The sequence below is a fragment of the Sebastes fasciatus genome, chromosome 14 (genome assembly GCF_043250625.1).
Source record: "Sebastes fasciatus isolate fSebFas1 chromosome 14, fSebFas1.pri, whole genome shotgun sequence".
NCBI classification, from domain to species: domain Eukaryota; kingdom Metazoa; phylum Chordata; class Actinopteri; order Perciformes; family Sebastidae; genus Sebastes; species Sebastes fasciatus.
The window spans coordinates 26,287,163-26,304,328 of NC_133808.1; the positions used below are offsets into that span (position 1 = coordinate 26,287,163).

Genomic DNA, 17,166 nt, shown 5'->3' on the forward strand with positions numbered 1-17,166 from the left:
ACACAACAGTAGTGGATAGAAATAAGCATTTATTTGCATTTTCTTTTGAAGATGATCTGAAAATTCAGTCAACATTTGCACTACATCTTTTACTGATTTAACGACTATAGTATTATCTCGGTAATTCTGAGAAAAGTTTTCATGGAAAAAAAAATCTGCTCTGTTTTTCTGAATTAACGAGAGACCTCAAAATCTTGCAAGAAGCTTTCATTATGGAAGTAAATGTCCGGCCTGTTTAGTTTAATCCAGCACTGAGGAACCCAATAACGACGTGAGTGTAACTGAGGTGCAATTGCCTGACTCTTAAGTGAACACGTAGCCAGCCTGAATGCATTTCAGATGCATCATTATATCCATTATATATATATATATACATATCAGTTCAACTGATCCTGAAGAAACACAGCAATGTCCAGCAGACCAGAATGAGCTTCACGTCTTGTCCTGAGGTGCCTGCGCAAAGTCGGCAAACTAATAATACCATATTACTTAAAGACTCGAGTCTCCCAATGTCTCAAACCCAAACCAAAATAAAACTGGATTTAAACTAAAGAGGCGGGACATGTTTGCTTCCATGAAATCTTTCTCTCAAGCTTCTCGCAGGATTTTGAGGTATCTCGCTAATTCAGAAAAAAAAAATAAATAAATTTAACAATGAAAACTTTTCTCAGAATTATAATAATATTGTTGATTCAGAAAAACAGGGCACATATTTATTTTTCTCAGGTGAATGCATACAGCTTCTGTACAAACCTCCACCTCCAGGAAACACATTCATATTTGTGAAGCTGGAACCATGAAATGTTTCTACATGAAAAATGACTTAAATTATCAAAATAGTTGCCAATTCATTTTCTGTTAATCGACAAATTGACTAATAACTTCAGCTTCATATGTTTTGTTTGCAAAAAATCTTTATCTGTAGACGAACTAATAGCTTTCAGGTAAATATAGTGGAGTAGAAGTAGAAAGTATAGCATGAAAAGAATAAACTAAAAGTACTTGGTCACCCTCCACCACTGGAGAGGTTATAGTGTGAACACAAAACGGACCAGAACTAAAAGCCAGTCTGAAAAAGTAACCAGCTACTTACTTCCTGTGTTTCATATGAATGGACAGTAATGGTGCGCTGGAGCAACATTAGTTTTTGTTCCAGACTGTATTTGTTTTAATGTAACTGTCTGTAATAAAAAAGAATTAGCAGAAGCGTAGTGATGCTTTTCATGGACTCGTTGCCTGTCCGTGGCCTCTGAAAAGCTAATTACACAGTGACCACATAGTGACAAATGGGAATGAGTCATACAGATGGAACATGGCCGATGGCTTCAGAACCTGAGAACATGCTCCAGATACATGCACACTGTCTGAGCTGCAGGTGCGAAGGCTGGAACCACGCATGCACACACGTTACCTTCACAAACACACACACACACACCAGCACATCTCCCTCATGGCCGCCTACAGCAGCCGTCTCTATATATAGGCCTGTAAATTGGTCTTGAAACCACTCAGCTGCAGATGGAAATGACTTTATACAATATGTTGAATATTAACGTGAATGGAGGCAGATTCTATACATCAAGAGGAAGCAGGTTTATTTGTAGAAGCCATTTCACACCAGGCAGTTCAAAGGCGCGGAGCATAAAATCGTAGGAGAATGAGATCATAAGAAACAGATAAAGAAAAGAAAAAAACTATTTCTTTATTAAAATAAAATGGATTCAACAAGTCTAAAAGTATGCAGTCACACTGGCAGCTCCATTAGGATGTGATACTCACCACACGGCAGAAAAATAAATGTTGGATCGATGGATATATTAAAAATGGAGAGACTTTATCACTAGAGGGGTGAATAAGTAAACTTTCAACCAGAAGAGAGCTGTTCAAGACCGGTGTTTTGATTTGTAAGCTATGTTAGTGATGTTTGTGACATGTTTTCCGTACTTATGTTACATGGTTTCAGTGTATAATTTATTTAGTTTACCTATTTAATTTGAGTCCAACCATGATGTTTTTCCTAATTCTAACCAAATGGTTTTGTTGCCTAAACCTAACTGCGGACATTTCCATAGTTTTGTTGCGTGGCGTACAAATGACATGCAAAAATCTAAAAATGTGTCCTCATGACACGCCGAATGTTTGTGTAATTTCGTACTATTTATACACTTTCCTGTGAGATCGGGTTGTTACACACTATGTTGCAGAGCCTTCGCACCACTGTTGACCTCCACTGCTACGGGTGCATCTCCAGTAAATTGTCTCCCTGTATGATTTTTTAATGCTGCTACAAAATTATGGAGTCAAGAAAGAGGACCTGGCAAACTTTTCCTACATCACCTCATCTACATTTTCTTGTCTTGAGGAATAATAACACCAACCATCCCTCCATCCATTTCCTGACGCTTATCCAGGGCAGGGTCAGGGTGGCAGCGGGCTTAGCAACGTATAGTCCAGACATCCCTCTTCATAGCAACCTTTTCTAGCTTCTCCTGGGAGATCCTGAGGCGTTCCCAGTCCAGATGAGATATATAATCTCTTGAGCGTGTTCTGGGTCTGTCCCGGCGTCTCCTACCAGTTGGACGTGCCCAGAAAACCTCCAAAGGAATGCCTCCCGGAGGATCCTAATCAGATGTTGAACCATCTCAACTGGCTCCTGTCGACACGAAGGAGCAGCGGCTCCCGGATGTCTGAGCTCCTCACCCTATCTCTAAGGCTGAGCCCAGCCACCGTGAGGAGGAAACTCATATCTGCGATCACATTCTTTCGGTCACTAAAGCTCAATGGCTTTGGGAATAATAAACCCATTTTTATTTTAATACATATTAATAAATGTATATGTGTTGTGACTTAAATTTTTGTCTCCACAGATGGAATATAACATAGCTGCATGGTAGCTAAAGCAGCTTTAGATCAGAGCGCTATAACACAGAGTGTAGACACACAGAAATGGCAGTGAATCAGAACACATTAGTGAATTCAAACTCAGTCCGAGCAGGCGAATGAAAAAAAACCCATCTGCAGTCGGGAGGTGTCACAGCCTCCCCAGGATCTACTCCCGAGGGTCTCGACACAAATAGACGTGGAGCTGAGGGGATTAGACCATCAGGGTCTACATCGTGTTCAGGGTCAGGATGAAGCATTTACTCCTCCTCCTCCTCCTGATGCTCTGTCGTTCCCTCCATGCAACAGGTGAGAGAAGACCTGATCAAGGCTTTTATTATTTGGGAGGAGATGACTCATCCATGTCGTTCGATGTCACCATGGTCACCGCCATACTCTCGGCCTCCTCCTCCTCATCATCGCTCCTCTGATTTACTCTTTTCTGGCATCTTTTTATTTCAGCGTCCTCCGCCTCCTGCACTCACATCATGTTTGTCCTCCGTCTCTCTCTGTCCGGCTCTCTTTCACCTTGTTTTCCATTTGTGAATCTCTGTCTCGCATTCAGAGCCATTCAGTCACAAACAGCCCTCCTCCGTCTCTTTTTGTCCACGCTACTTCTCCTACACTGAAGTTTCTATTCAGTCTGTGTTTAGTGTTTTTAGAAAGTAAAAAAAAAACTGTTTGCCTGATAGTCCTCTCTGTATTTCAGGAGGAGAGAAGTGGAAAAAATGCTGTTTCACAAACACGTACAAACTAACTAACTAACACATGTTGACCTGGTGGTGTTGCTCGATTGCACGTTTCATAGCAATTCATCTTAAATGTTGAGATGTTTCACGCTGCAACAAAGTGTTGCACAGAAATTGAAGTCACTAAACAGTGCATTCAGAAAGTATTTGTTTTTTTCACATTTTGTTGTGTTGCAGCTTTATGCTAGAAAAAATCTACACTCAATACCCCATCATGACAAAGGTAAGACTGGATTTTAGACATTGCAAATGCATTAAAAAGAAAAAAGTGAAATATCACATTGACAGAAGTATTCAGACCCTTTGCTACGACGCTTGAAATTGAGCTCAGGTGTCTCCCACTTCTCTTGATCATCTTTGAGATGTCTCTGCTCCTTGATTGAAGTCCACCTGTAGTCAATTCAACTGATTGGACATGAAAAGGAAAGGAACACACCTGTCTAAAGGTCTCACAGCTGAAAGATCAGAGGAAAAACTGAGCCGTGAGGTTGAAAGGAGCTGCCTGCAGGGCAGTGGCAGACTGTGAATACTCCTGTTGTAAAGGGACAGATGTCTTAACTTGCTATCAGAAGGCAAGAAGAACTTTTCACATTCTGCCTCTCTTCTCTCCCTCCAGCCACATTCCCACTTCTCCAAATTACCATTCTCTACTTGTCCACCAGACTTTTCCACCTGCGTTTCCATTATCCCTCGTCAGCCCTGCATTTCCACTCGCTCCCTTTCAGATTGTTGCCATGTGCTTCTCGCTTTGCTTTCTAGCTTTTGTAATCTGTTACCTGAAAAACTGGAACTTGTAACCTACCTGTTTTAAACCCTCTACCTGATCTTTTTCACTATTGATTTCCTGCCTTTGGATTTGTTTGTCTTCCCAGTTTTGACCTTGCTTGCCTCATGATTCCTTTACCCGTAAGCCTATATACAGTATATTTGGCAATAAATCATTGAACTATCTGCCTGCATTGTCTGTGTTTGAGTCCTATCCTGCGTTTCCTGAGTCGTGACTAAAAAGTCAAAGCTCAAACGATGGAAAACCATGTGGAAAACATGACATAACATTTCTACTTTGTTTCATGTAATAATGTGAGGAAGGTTACAGTCTCCTCATCGCTCCACACAGATGTCATGTTTTCAGCTTTTCACTGACATTTGAGTCACATGCTATGTCATCATTTATTCACTAAGTCTGTTTCTGTTGCAATTTACACCAACTTTTTTGCAACATTGTTTTGCAATATTTAGATTTTTTTTATGTGCATTAACAGGTTGATTGAAACACACTCAGTTTCCACAAATATGTCCAAAAATGGTTTCATCCTCTTTTCTCTAAAATTATGTAAAATTATACACAACAGCTGCAGCATCATCATATTTTCTTACACAAAAAGTAAAGTTAATTCAAATTTCCTTATGTGTGTCCACTATGATGGATTATTCATGTTAAGCAAGGTTAAAGCCTCTGCATGTAGATTTTCCAACCTGATCTCATGGTGTATATCATAATATTTTAAAGACATTCCGTATCAACACATTTTAGCCTTTTCACGTGTCATTTGGTGCAGGAAGTCTGTGAATTGGTCGCTGTTATGTTTAGGCAACAAACCCACTTAGTTAAGTTTAGGAAAAACATCATGCTTGGGCTTAAAATAAGTACATAAAATATGTACGTTAACAACGTAACATGTGAAAAATACGTCACAAACATCACTAGTATAACTCAACAACACTTTGGGACATGAACACCAAGTCCGGTGTTTGTCTGACCCACCGTAAGCAGTCTTTCTCGCTTTTTATTCCACGTCACTAGCTGTGAATGTAACATATTCACATGGATGTGTTAACATTGGAGTTAGTACAGACTATATGGCGTGAAATGACACAACAAAAGCAAGAACGGCGTTGTTATTGGACGCGAAATGACTTTGAAATGGCCGTGTCATTCATACGCCATTCGGTGCGACCGAACTGAGATTTTCAAAAGATTAACTGAAATAATTGGCTGCACGGACGGGAGGAAATAAATTTAAAGTTAGTGGGCTAAAACATGCATTAACAGTTAAGTTTGGTGCTTTAAAATGGTTGACTGGTGTTTGTTTTTTCCACTCCAGCAGGGATGTTTCTCTGCGGTTGATCCTCTATTCGGAGTTCCCCGTTGAGACCCACAAAGAGAAAGGAGAATTCCCCCTGAGGGACTGATAAAGCATCATGCTATTACCGGCTCCACAACCTCTGATGGTGATGACCTGGAACCAGAGTGAATTATCCCTCACGGACAATTTCTCTGACCCACACACACACACCCAAAAGATATTAGGAAAAAAAATAATAAAATCCCACAGGACCTGCTGAGATGTGACTTTTTGCCTTTTTGCCTGCTGCTCCTGCAGACAGAGCTGTCTTTATGAAACTGCCGCTGTGGTTTTAAACTCAACATGTTCTGGCGTTGTCACCTCGACCTTGTTCCTCTCAAAGAGCCGGGAGCCGACGTTTCTGCTTCCCCGGCTTGTAAAACCTCAACACAGGAAAGGCTGCGACTGTGACATTATTCCTCAGTACCTGACACCAATTAGACCCAGTCAGCTCGGCACCACCCCATTTTCTCCTTGCTCAAAGCAGTCTTTAGGAGCCGGCGTGTTACAGTAATACGTTTTATGGAGAGTGAATCATTTAAGTGATTACGATACAGACACCCCAGCAGATCACACGCTCTCATCAGGACACAGAAGTCTTGTAACTTTCAATTCTGCTTGAAATCAGAAAGAATCTGCCAGGAACGTTTATTTTTTATATCCTGCGGTGTCTAATAATGTATGGTGTAATTGAAAGAAAAGATATTTGATTAAAGTAATACAATTAACTTAACTATCAACTTTGTTTTTAAAGACCTGCTTTCTTTGCTTCCACACATTTTGTTTGTGCACATTTACATTAAAATAAAATACCGTTCGTCACTTTGTAACCAACAATCGTCACAAACACAAGAGCTGAAACGATCAGCTGATTAATCAATAGACCAATCCTAAGTCCCGCCCCCCTTAGTTACTGTCGCTGGGTCGGACAAGCTTGAGAAAAAGCAACATGGCGACGCCGGTTCCGTTTAGCCGGGTGCCACAGTGTGTATCAGATAGTTTCAGGCAATATAGCTTCAAGAAGCCGACAGCAAGGACTACAGTATACGATGGAAGGATATATTCACGATGATGAACTTGACTCAGGTAACTTTTCCCGTTGGGATGCTAGACGTCATGTATATCAAAACAAATAACACCAAAAGACACTTCAGGGCGACTTATAGCCTTACAGAGATCACCGAAATGTTTATTTTAAGCCCGGACATGACGTTTTTCCATTCCTGGCATACAAATGACACATAAAAAGCCTAAAATGTGTCCTCATGACACGCGGAATGTCCGTGTAATGTCGTGCTATTTATACGCCTTCCCGTGAGATCGGGTTGGGCAGACTGTCGGACACTGCTGCGGTAACATGAAAGGTTTTCTAAAGGGACTCAGGTGCTTGGAAAGACTACTGCTTTTGTCCGCAGGGACTGCCAAAATCAACACAAAATGAAAGTTCCTCTTAGTAGTTGTGACTATACAATGTAATGTGTCCGTGAAGAATGTGACACCAATGTCATGGGATTTACATAGTCAATGCCGGGCTCCAAGCTTGCTCAACTGTTATTGACGGGGCGGGACTTAATTGACATAAAATTAATCAGCAACAATTTTGAGAGTCGTTTAAATCATTTTACAAGCAAAAATCCCCAAAGTTCACCAAACTCCAGCCTTTCTCACATGTGAAGATTAACTTCTTTAATGTGACAGTAAATTTAATATATTTAGGTTTTGGACTGTTGGTGGGACAAAAGAAGACATTTGAAGACGTCACATTGGAGGCTGTTCTCATACACCGTTCGTAGCTATACCTACGAAAAGTAAATGCACTGTAATTTGTGTATAACCCACGGAATAATTTTGAATGTAATTGTGGACCGGGAAGTATAGAGAACAACAAATGGAGGAGGTCGGGGTGGATGGGTCGGTCAAAAAACACCAGACTTTCGCCCAGGAGGCTGGTGTTTGTATCCCGTGTGAAACCAGAAACAAACTTGTCACGTTTCCGTACTTAAGTTACGTCACTTCCGATGTTATTTTTTACCAAACCACGATCTTTTCCTAAACCTAACTAAGTTGTTTTGTTGACTAAACCTAAACAAGTTGTTTCCTTTGAAGACGGAAATCTATTTTGAAAAAAGACTGGAGCGGAAATTGCTGGACATTCGTCGGAAAATGCACAAAAAATGAGGTATAACTTTTTGTAAGATATCATATGAACCGTTGAATGAAGATACGGAGTAAAGATGATGGTATTTTCTAACTATTTTTAATGTTTTATTGACCAATGAGAAAATAATTGTCAGCTGTAAACACTTTTTATTCAACTATATAAACAATAAAGACGGAACAGATTCTTGAATTTCTGAATATGTAGCTAAAATAGCTATTAGATGTATCAGAATTAGTATATGTGACTTAAAATATAGAACAAAACAAGCCGCTGTGAATAATCAGACTTGTTTTGTGAGTGACTCCACATAATTTAAAAACCACTGAATCTGAAAAAGCTGTGTTTTCGTTGTGTAACAGTGAAGGTGAACAACGGGTCAGGCTTTCAAGTCTTCTCTGGTTTTAGATGTGGTGAGTCCAGAGAGGGGAACTGCAGGAGAACAGAGCGCAGAGCATCGATTGTCTGAGACATGAGGAGATTCGATCACTCGGGTCGTCTCTCAGGGAGGTGCATTCTGGGTGACTGACTGCTGCAGACTGTTAATCACAACGGAGGCTTTCATGTGACACAACCTACTGTAGTGTACATTTTAGCTGCCAGGTCTGCGGCAGGTTGGAGCCCCGAGGAACAACAACAACAAACAACAGTGGAAGATCTTTGTACTTTTAGCTCCCAGCTAAACAAAAACCTGTCTCTGTGTGTTTTCTGTTGTCACAGTTACAGTGAATTGTACCTGGAACATGTGCCAACTGTCGGTTAACATCTGATTCTTTTATACACCGCCAAAACGGCACTCATGCATTTTTAAACTCGTTGAACTCGTGTTGCACTCTCAACCGAAACAAAACAAAGACGAGGGAGTCTGACTGTGAGCCAACAGTTTAATCTGTGTGACAATAAAAAGATTCAACAAGAAAGAAGATTTAAAGTGAAAATGGGGAAACCAAAAGATAAATGTTAAGAAGTTCAGTTTTTACTCTCCTACAAGTGATAATTGGGCCATTATTCAATGTTACATGTAGAAGGAAATTGAAAAGTAAATGTCAAACAGATCTTATGAAAATTGATTCAAAGATGATCAACTAGAGATTGAAGAATCCTTTTGCTTTAATTTAAACATATTTAACTAATCCAAATAATCACCATACTTGCAAACCATGCTTGAGCGTGCACACAGACTGTGGGACTTGCATATTTATCTGTAATTTTGGAGTGACGATTATTTGTGGAACTTATTTGTTTCCTCCCGGGGTCACAATTCTCCCGTATTTCTCCCGATATATGGCAAATTTTCACACTTTTTTCCTTTTGATTATCTCAACCTGTTTCTGGAACTGTACAGCGTGTACTACTGTTTCCACCCGGAAGACAATAGAGCTTCACCAACTGTTGTTTCTCGGTGGAAGAGAGCAGACTATGCTCGTTACACAGCGCAGTTTGAGCTCATGTTTAAGCTGCGCTCGCCACAGCGTGCAGCGCCCAAAGTTGGTTTTGCTCGATGCAGCGAAAAGCCTTCGTGTCGCGTTGTGTCTGAAAGGACTTTCAGTGAGTGAGAGAAGGAGAGTACTAAGAGAAAGAAATACTCAAGCAGGAGCAAAAATAAATAAAAACGGATGATTACTAGTTTACACCAGAGATTCAAGTTCACAGCAGATGGGCGGATTATTCAGTTTTCTTTCCTGAGAATTAAAAGTAAAATGAAAAGTTTAACAGAAAAAGGCTGTTTCACTGTACTTATTATTTTATTTTCACTCTATTAGTCACCAGAGTGCAGGAAACAAAGTCTCTGAAACTCAATTTGTCTGACGGAGGACCTCCAAACCCCTCGCTTTGGTTTTGAAATCCTTCTTTTTTCTCAAGGTTAGCAAGTATGCACTGGCACAATGTGTAATCTGCATGTAAGCAGTGCTTGCAAATCACTTTTGTGAAATGGGCCACGGTACCCTGAAACTGAAGCAGCTAAATGGAAATCAGTCATCATTCATTTTTTTCATTACATCTGTGACATCAAAATGTCTACCTTGACATTTTGGCTTATTATTGTGTCTCATTCATTATGTAATACAAGACAGAAGAGAATACAAAACAGCATCTTCATACCATTCAGACAAACACATATTACTCAAGGTTGCAGTTTTGTCTGAATCCATGAGGTTAACCAAACCATCTCCAGCACTAAGCTCTAATCAGCCATGCAATCTCAGACACCTGTGTTTGGGTGCAGGGACTAATTATCTTCAGAAGTACCAAAGAGCAAATATATTCATGTACCTTCTCTTAGCCTTTTCCCCTTGAACAAACCACCAAACACTGGTAACAAATCTGCTTTATCAGGCTGTTCACTGACTGAGTGGCTCTGCAGATACAACAGGATGATGAAGTCAGACGGCTCAGAGACGGTCTTGTTCATGGCCAAGTGTGCATGTTTTCAAAAGCAAAGAAATTTGCAAATAAGAAGAAAAAAGAGTGAGTGGAAATGGAGAGCTGGGAAAAGCGCTCCCAAGAGGGCAGAGTTGCTCAGAGAAAGGTTGATTGGATGAAAGAGAAGCCGAGAAAAGACAAAGAAGAAGTAGGAGGAGGAGGAGGAGGAGGAGGAAGAGAGAGTTTGTGGAGAAAATATGAAAACAGACAATCTCTCTGACACACAGTCTACATACTTAACAGTGAATATGTTGTTAACATAAACATATACACTCATCATGTAGTCTACATACTTAGCAGTGACTCCGGTAAACACACACACACACACACGCACACACACACACACACGCACACACACACACGCACACACACACACACACACACACACACACACACACACCACTGAATCACATCAGATTCCCAAACTCTCAAACAGGACTGTGCTCAGCTTGATGCTCCTGTCTCCCCAAATCTGACTTGGTTACCTCGTCAGAAACTCAGCCAGATGTCAGACGATGAAGCCAAGAACACACGCACGCACGCACGCACGCACGCACGCACGCACGCACGCACGCACGCACGCACGCACACACACACACACACAGCTCTGTGGATGTTTTTTTTTTTCCTTTTCTTTTAAAATATTTGTCTACATAAAAATGTTATCAATAAGACCTTTAACTCAAAACAGTAAATGGATATTTACTGTTACAGGCTGCTGACTCAGCTGCTAAACATCTTTACATTCAATGGCTTTTTTTCTCAGGAATCAATGTGGAAGAAGCTCTGCTGAAAATCTATTTCCTAATTGTTGAGACAGCCACAGCGAGAGAGAAAGCCTCAGCTGGGTGGGAAGTGCTGGTAATTATTGCCAACGTTCATTCCAGAGTATGTTTTTGGTGATAAAATGAGTTGATTGTGTTCGTTTTCAAGAGTGCCGCTCGGTCTCCTGAGGCGGCGGGATGACGGCGCAGGAGACGAGACGGCAGCCGAACAATAGACAACAGAGAGAGAGCCGAGTGTGAAGAGAGGAGGCAGGGAAATTGCCAAAGTGCTATCTGCGCTGTGAGTTCACATCCAGGTGGCAAACTGAAGTCAGAATCAAAATAACAAAAGGTGATGGCAGCCACAAAAAGGTAGAAACAATGCAGATGATTAAAAACGGTGTGAAGGCTGAGAGAGCGAAGAGTGAGGGATTAAGACAAAAAAACAGTAAATAGATAAAGTGGAAAGTGAAAGAAATGGAAAACCACTTCCTCTACCATGGGAACAGTTAGTGAGCACCAGGGTGACTGGTAAAATGGGACGATTTTGGCCTCTTGTTAAGCGATAATGGTGTTTTTCTATATCTTTCTTACTGTCAACAAATCCTGTGAAAAGACCAAAACCAACATTGTATTAGTCCGTCTCTCAATACTGTCTAACTTCCTGTCTGTGGCTCTCAGCCCATCGGTTCCTACTGAAGACATACATCTTTAAAAACAGCTCACAAATAGAGAGTTTCATGTTTAAAAAAGGGCTCAGTCATTTCCTAAAACAGCTGGTCACTGTAGTTTTTTTTTATTATCAAACAAACATGAGGAAATAGTACTCTCATCTGTTGTTATTTTTCGGCGGTGGATTAATCCACATTTGGTGCTCAAGTGAGTATTTGGGGCAGCAGGACAGTGTATGTGGGATTGAGACACAGATAGCCATCAGGACACAATTCAGAAATCTGAATGTAAAAGTGAACATTACAAATCTAACATTATTTTATGTGCACTCTTGCTAATGCTCACCGTTCTGTTTGACATTCAATGATTTGTGTTTGACATAAAAACAGCATGAGCTGGTCAAACATCATCATCATGTTGACAAAAGCTCCTTTAAAATGTGAATCCCTCAGTTCATCCAGATGAGCTTGTCAGGCTTTTGTTGGTTGTTCATTGTGTTGTTTGAACCTTTCTCCTCAGTGACGTGTGCCGATGCCCTTTTGATTTCATATGACCCAACATCTCTTTCTCTGTTTATTTCTCTGTGAAGCTGCCAGAAATATCTCTGTATCAAAAGCACAATTTGTATTTTGTGACTCTCTGGAACTGTGTTGTTGCTGAATGCTAAAATATTCAGTATGTCAATTACTGGCAAAAGGAGGACAGTACCTCTGCAGGAAAAGACACTTTGAAACAACCTGTTTGTTTGTGTGGCTTCTTAAATTTGCCAAGATGGCTTTAACAAGCTGCAATCATTAATGGAGCCAATAGTGCAAATCCTCTTTAATCATGGTTGATTGTTTGTTCTGGCTGATTTATTTCACTGATTTATCAAGAAGATGAAAATTGCTTTAATACAAACAAGGTTATTCCTTAGATACATCTTTTAAAATATGTGTGAGTGTCAGCTGCTGTGACATTGAAAGGATGAACAATTGACAAAAATCTTTAGGGCTGATTTGGATCCAAATCTGAAATCTTCTGCACAGCAGTGTAATGCAGACAGGTGATGGTCAAACAGATAAGAATTGAGAATGAAGACGGGACATACTGCGCAGCAAAACGGATCAGTTCTCACCCACCTTAGAAGTAATATTTCTTGTTAAGACAATGAAGCAGACGTAAAGTGTGTTGCCATTCCACTTGCAGAAAATAACTTGAATTAATATAAATCAATTTGGTATAGAACTGTATATTTTTGGTGTGCAATAAGCCCCTTCTTCATTTCAGGCTCACTTTAAAGTTAATTTAGTAAAGAGGCTTCTATCAACATGTCTATGAGGTTACTGATCACCCTAATGCCGGGGTCAGACTACAGATACCAATCCGACAGAGGTAGGGAGTCAGGCGCAACAACTGATCATTTTATCCTGTGTAGACAACTGACGCCTCACGATGTCCCGACAGAAAGACGAACTCTGGAAAGAAAGTAAAAAAATATAGCATACAAGTGATAATGTTGATGTTTGTTCTTATGTAACTCCCAACGTCAGTGGATTTGTTGACAATGTCTGATGCTTGTGATGAAGGTCCACAACAAGTTTCAATTTTGAGTATGACAAAGAGCGTGCACGGTGAAGCGAAAGAGGAATGATGTTGTTGGTGCTGCAGGTGGAACCGTGAAACAGAGGGAGGGTCACAGTACCTTTCCGAAACACAAGACAGCCAGTATCAAACACACACAGCTTTGCTTCTGACGCCGTTGTTTGTTTACAGTCGCCCCCTAGCACCTCCTTCCCAATGACATCACACAGCTCGTGATTGGTCAGCGTCCAACGTATAGTCTGTCTTGTCTCTCAGCCGAATCACGGCAAGAATTTATGATTCTAGGATCTCCTCTATGACACAGTGACCATCTTCACAGGGACAAGGAAACAGACTGAGTCTCTTATTCGGATAGAATCCACTTTTGTTTACACTCAGCCACATACATCTCTGTTGGATCACGAATCTGATTACTGCCTTTTTTTCAGGACTACCCGTAAATCAGATCCTTTTCTCCTGCTCAGAGCGAGGTAATGCAGCTGAAGCTGTTTCATGATTGACAAATAGCAGTTTAGCCAGCTAGCCAACAACTATTCATTTCGTCTTCAAACTCCAGCTGTTTGTACTGACCTCAGGAAGTCGAGTGGCGTTACAGGAGCTGACATTAACAGGACGCACCAGCTGCCTGAGTTTCAGCGTGAAGACAGGAGGTCAATGAGAACATAAAGTCAGAAAGAGAATGAAGAGGTCAGCAAAGTACAGAGATCCAACTACGTCTTGAATACTAAATAATGATCTCATAGTCATTAAGAAAAGGGCAAGATTTTCATATATGAAGGACGGACTGAGGTCGAACATAACGCACCAAAAAAGCAAATCAGAAAGGCTACTCGTCTACTGCGTGGTCTTCGGTCTACTGGCAATGGGACAGGAGTCTATCGCCTATTTTTATTTTATAAAACTTCATATATGTGCTAAATTTGGTGGAAAAAGTATATTTAAATTATGAACCTTCTGCCTCCTCCTCCTCATCATTTCTTTTTTCATCTGAAGTTAGAACTAGTTGCGTGGTAAAGGTTGACAGCCCACTCTCTAAGTGTTAAGTAATTGCACAAATAACAGCTTTGATGACTGTAATCATTTCACTGAGATGTGGCAGCAGCCACAACAAAAACGTGGTAACAGTCAGCCCTGTGTGTTTGGAGCTGGGAGCTCCTGTGATTAACGTTTTCCACCCACACTGACCACTTAATGTACACATTGAGCAGGAAAACAAAAACCCTCCATTCCTCCTCATATTCACACTAATCCTCTAGATTGAACATCAGGCTGTTTAACATTTCTCTCATTTGTTTCCACCTTTGTTTCCGTCTCTGTGATGATGTGACAGCTGTTCATTTCATTTCATTACAGTGTCTTAACAAAAGGACATTTTTCCATCAGTTGGCTGTCTCATCTAATGACGTCAGTTTCCTCTGGTCTTGTTGGAGCGGAGACAAAGAGGATAAGAGATGATTTCACATGTGCTTCACCAGATACATTTATTATTGGTATTTTTTTCTTGGTAACATTGACAGATCAAGTTCCTCTGACTCTGAGTTGAGGCAGCAGATGCGGAGCTGTCAGTCATATTTTCACTAGTGATGCACCAATGACACCGCGGCATCGAATGTCACTCCTGTGAAGCACACTGTTTCATTACGTTGTGTCGGAGCTTGAGTCAAATGATACCGTGACACCAAAGCATCAAATGTCTCTGGTGCTTCAGAGCGTGCTTCTTTCAGTTTTGAAAGTTTTGAGAGTTTTTCGGCTAAACTTTGGATCCGTTTCCAAGTTGATAAAATACCCAGAATTGTGAAGCTCTGCGGCGAACAAATCCCTTATTATCGTCTCTTTTTCCTCTCTCTGACACTAAATAAATCTGCAAATAAAAAACTGCTGACGTCACGTTTTAACTCAGTGACACAGCTGTTAACTAGACTGACTGGTTCAACACGGCCAACCACCTTCACGTTAATGCTCCAAATGGTGGACACGCTTCACCAAATATACTAAACCATTACCAAATCATCGCTGTCGGGCAGAAACCGCGTATCTCCATATTTCGTCATTTTTATTTCATAAATATTTTTTTCATATATCAATGCTAATGGTAACCCTTTACATATGTGGGTTTTACAAATATTTAACCAATGAAAAGAGCATGTGACTAAATATCGTAAGTCCATCGGATCGTCAAACTGTGGACCAAACCTCATAGCTCCACCCCAGTGTGTGTGTGTGTGTGTGTGTGTGTGTCACCAGCTGCATCATTAAAGTGATGAACACATTAATGCATCAATAATTAGAATCCAATAATATAATATATAATATTCTGAAATGGGCCACTCCGCATAATGAGTACTTTTACTTTTGGTACTTTAAGTATATTTAGATGCTAATACTTTTGTACGAGGATGATCACTCAGTGTGCATTTGGTTTGAAGGTGAATCATCCCTTTTTTTTATTTACCTTTGTTTTCATGTATTTGCGTTTCTGTGGGTGCTCTGTCTGATCTCACAGTGTGTTCGGTGCCGAACCTTTTCATGTGCAAAACAGATTCTCTGCCGGCTAATTAAATGTCTATTTAAATCTGTTCTGTTTTGCTCTGAACTGTTACAACAAAGACAATTAAGACCGTGGCCATGATGCCAAAGTTCCTTGCAGCTCCGCACACAATGCTACACACATGAGGGAGATGGAAACGAAATACAAGAAGTTGAGCTACATGTTTTATCTGGTTAGCTTGTGAGCTTGAGAGCTGGTTGACTGGAGTTTGCTGACAGCAAAGCGTGTTTGTTTTTACAGCACAGTTCGAGACAGTTTCAACGTGCAACAACAAACAAATGAGAACAAACTAAAGTAAAAGTAGCAATACTACAGTGTATAAGTACTATGTTAGAAATAAAAGATCTGAAAGTAATGTTTGGAGACAAGAAGAGAAGTCTGAAGGCTAAACTCAAAGTACAACACAGACTGATTTACATGTTCATGAATGAAGCAGTGTCTTCAGGCAGAGCACTGAACTAATGCTGGCTGATCGGGAAACGGCTGGTTAAAATATGCTTCACTATCATTGGCTTCTTCACAGTTGTGCAGCTAGTAACGTCCAATCATATTCATGCAGGTGTTCAGGCGGTTAGTCTGCTGATTTGCTGCTCCCTCCTCCACCCAAACCTCCTCCTCATTATTCTTGATTTAACACAGATTTATGTCCTTGTATGTGTTTATTATTGGGATTGGCAGAATCCTCATTGCTGTTTTCTTTTAAAGCTCGAACAACAGAGCCTCTTCTAACTGCACAACCATTTGCTATGAATATGGGCTGCAACTACGCTTATTTTCATTCTCAATTAATGCTGATTGTTGTTTGCATTAATCGTGTAGTCTATAAAATGTCAGGCAATAGTGAAAAATGTCCCATCCCAGTTTCCCAGAGTCCAAAGCGACGTCTTTAAATGTCTTGTTTTGTCGGAACAACAGTGAAAAACCCAAATATATTCAGTTTACAATGAAAAAAATCAGAGAAAAGCAGCAAATATTCACAATTTAGAAGCTAGACTTGACACTTTTTGTCAATAGTTGACTTCTTGTGGATCAACTAATTGATTAATCGACTGATTGTTTGAGCTTTAGTCATAAATGGTCAATTCATTGACGTGTTTAGGGTTGTAACATTGAGTAGATCGACTAGTAAATCATCACCATGACAGTTGTGTACAACATCTACTGTATCTATTTATCTATCGTCTATCTTTGCAAAAGATGTGTCCTTAATGTATTTTCCAGACATACCCACCAAAAGTATTCTGATAGGCAGACAATCTTA

At 40.4% G+C, this 17,166-nt stretch overlaps 1 protein-coding gene across 1 annotated transcript in view; it reads right to left on the reverse strand.

Moving 5' to 3' along the window:
- htr2aa (5-hydroxytryptamine (serotonin) receptor 2A, genome duplicate a) overlaps nt 1-17,166 on the reverse strand; it is a 53,900-nt gene that overhangs the window by 23,002 nt on the left and 13,732 nt on the right. The window lies entirely within an intron of this gene.